A 3457-nucleotide genomic window follows, 5' to 3' on the forward strand; every position below is an offset into this window, starting at 1 on the left:
ACTTTGTGCAGGATAATTCCAGTAAGCAGCCAAGCTTCCAGGTCTCCTCTGAAATCCCAGGAATTTTTGAACCCGGGGGTTACTGGGAAAGCACATGATGTCACCGGATAAGGTTTAGGCAGACCCAGAATTGCCCTGGGAAGAATTTCCAAATGAGCAGGGTACTGGGCAGAGATGCTCTCGAAGCTGCTGTTACACTAGTGTTGATTGCCTCATCCAAACCCAGCAGGTACTTGTCTTTATGCCTCCGGATCTTGGAGGAGGTTTGTTTCACTTTGTGCTGGGATTCTTGAGTCCTGGGCTGTGTCCCTAACTCAGATTCACTGTGTTTCTTAGGGAAATGTATTTAAGCTCCATGCAGACCTTATTTGTACAATAAGAATAATTCTGACTTACTTCACAAGGCGGGTGGGAGGGTTAATTAACAATCGTGAGGCACTACAGAAGTGCTGAACATTATTAATGGCTCCCAAGTTTTCTTCTTTTGGTAACAGTGGCCATTTCTTCCCATAATGTTTTAAACAGTTGCTGCTCAAGGAGCTTAGATTGCAGATTCCTAGCCTGTGGTTTGTCCATAAATCATAGACCTGGAGCCTACCCAAGACACTCTCGATAGTCTCAGCAGGAAGTCTGGACCTGTTCTCAATCTGTCCCAGTGAACTACTTTATGGGCCGGTCCAGTTTCAAGGTCCTGAGCCAGACGTGAGAGGGATTCTGTCCAAGTTTAAAAGCACGAGGTCTCAGGAATGTCCTTTCAAACTGGATTTCACTGCCTATAAATATTTTCCATCTTCTGCCCTGGAGGATATAGGTTTGACTCCACAGCTGATGAGCCTGGGCAGAGAAGGAGAGAAGGCCACACTGTTTATCACCAACAGTTTGTGAGCACACAAAGTTTAACTTGTAAAAAAAAGAACCCAACCCATGTTCAAAGCCACTTCTGAACAAAAAAAATCCCCCAAAAAACAACAAGAAAAAGAGACAGGCAGCAGTTAATAAGGTCCCAGTAAAAATCAAACCCGATAGATCAATTTTCTGTACAAAGCAGGATTCAGCATTGCTTACAGCCAGGAAAGCAAATAAGCTCCATGAGATTCTTCCAGGTTGGAGATCCCCAGTTCCAACCCAGAGGGAAATTTGGTAGAGCAAACGCAGGAGGACACAACTAGCCCATGCTAGGCACTTCACAGCACCACTCCCACATGTTGCACACTCTTGGAACTCTTGGTTCACCTCAATATGCTAGAAAAATCAGGGGGCACTACTCTCGCTGCAGGAAGAGCACAAGCCAGATGGAAACTAGTTAGTGATACGACACTCTTGAGGATGAGTAATTTAGTATCTGAGTGGAGAGGATGCGAGCTGGAAGAGCACAGGATCTGGAAGCACACAACCACAGCTTCACCACTACAAACAGCACTGAAGTTCTGATGCAAGATCCATACAAGTCTTCTCTGCTTGCACAGCATGTTTTGAGGTTGTACAGAAAGTGAAAAACCAGGCTCTAACTAGCTTCCCATGCCTCCCTTTTACCATCATGTTTGAAACAACTCATCCTTTACACTGCTTGTTTACCAAAGAGCCTCTGTTGCATTCTATGTGAAGGCCTTTCAGAGCCAAAGTCATCTACAGACTAGCTTTCGAGTGACTCACCTGTATTCCTATCAGCACTTCAGTTTGTGTTCATCAACGTGATGCCATACATCCCCCTTTTCCACTGTTCTGTTAGCCACGCATAAAATCTTCATACACCAGCACTCTCTCTGCAGGTTTTCGCAAAATAAAAGGGAAAGCTGTGTCTGAGAGGTGAGGACCTGGAGAGGCTGCTGGTGCATGCAGTGATGAAGCTTAGACAAAGCATCAGACAAAGCAGCACGATAAAGTGTGTGAGATTTGTGTCAAAGCACCCTCCTGATCCCGCTGCTACTGCTCCTTGCTGCATATGGGCTCCCAGGACTATCACCACCTCTCACCATGTTTGATGGGTACAGTGACAAAGGGTAAGTTTGCACTCTCCAGTAACAGAAATCTTACTTGATCTTTTAGTCATAGATGTCTCTTGGCAAAAAATTAGCACCTCGAGGGCTGCTGGGATGGCCGGGGGGATTCCTGGGACTGGAGAGGTTAAAGACGTGTCAGACAGTTCATGACTGTCTCACAGTAAGGATGCTCTGCTTCTCACTGCATCAAATTTTATAAACTAGCATCCAGCTTCAGTTCAGGCATTATATCAACAGATGCTATTTTTAGGCACTTTATCAGTGAGCACCAGGTGACCAGCTTGCAGGCTAATGCACTCACCTGCAGTACTGTTAGTGTCAGAAAATCACCAAAGGTTTTAATTTCTGCAGTCCGTGTTCATGAAACACCCTGCATTGTGAAGTGATCACATTGTATTGCTCCATTCAAGTGTCCTACAAGGCTCTCTACATCTGTGTATAGCATCTAGTAATTTTTCCTGCATATTTACGTCAATTTTGATGGCAAAGGATCTTACGTCTACTCGGAGGACAGGAATGCTGCCCAGTCTCCAAAGCGTATAGCTGAACTCCACATATGTGGTCTACTTCCAGGAACAAAACCTAATGCATGTTTACCTGTGCCAGCTTAGCTGCTGGCTTACTCTTCTAATCTTTAAGTATGGACAATTTAAGGGTATTTCGTTATTGCACCATCAGCGACTCCCAGCATAATCAAAAGATGCCATCTGTATCTTACCAGGGGCTGGATCAAGACCTGTGGCCTCTAGCTGAGCTACAGCTACCCTAGGGATGTAGAAGGTGGCTCCTTCTTCTTCTCAACACCCCTAAACTGTCACGTTAGTTCCTCTTCTGCATCTGAATAAAAATGAAATTTAGGTGATGTTAATAAAACTTCTAAAATGATACCCCATGCAGCAGACCCTTTTCACTCCTGTTTGCACAGTCAGGCTTCCTTTAGCTTATTGGAGCTCACAGTGTTCAGGGAAAGAGCTGGAGGTTGTCCTGGCCAGCAGAGCACCCAAACAGTTAACCAAATCCCGTTCCAGAATCTTGATCTGGCAATTTAAAGACAAGCTAAACAAATATCACGGCTGCCTCAGAGCCCCCACTGAGCAGGAGAAAGAATTCTTGTAAACCAGTTTGCATGGTGTAAACCAGACGCACAGAGGGAAATCTAGTGTGACATTTTCTGTTACAAAGGCCTCTTCTGTTGAACAGCCATTGCTCCTTAGGGAGGATTCAAAGGGCTAAACTCCATTTTCAAAGACAAGGCTAACAGGGTTCATGGCTGCAGACTCTCCTGTTTTCCCTCCACACTCTCTGCTACTATCTACTGTTTTCACAGCCCTCTCTTCCCACCACTATCCAGTCCTTGATGCCCTGAAGAACCAAGCAGCATCTGAAGAGAGAAGAACCAACAAATCACCAACTGGAAGACACAAAGACCAACAAAGGGGAAGAGAGAAGAGTGGAAG

The sequence above is a fragment of the Ciconia boyciana genome, chromosome 13, assembly GCF_034638445.1.
Source record: "Ciconia boyciana chromosome 13, ASM3463844v1, whole genome shotgun sequence".
In the NCBI taxonomy this organism is placed as follows: domain Eukaryota; kingdom Metazoa; phylum Chordata; class Aves; order Ciconiiformes; family Ciconiidae; genus Ciconia; species Ciconia boyciana.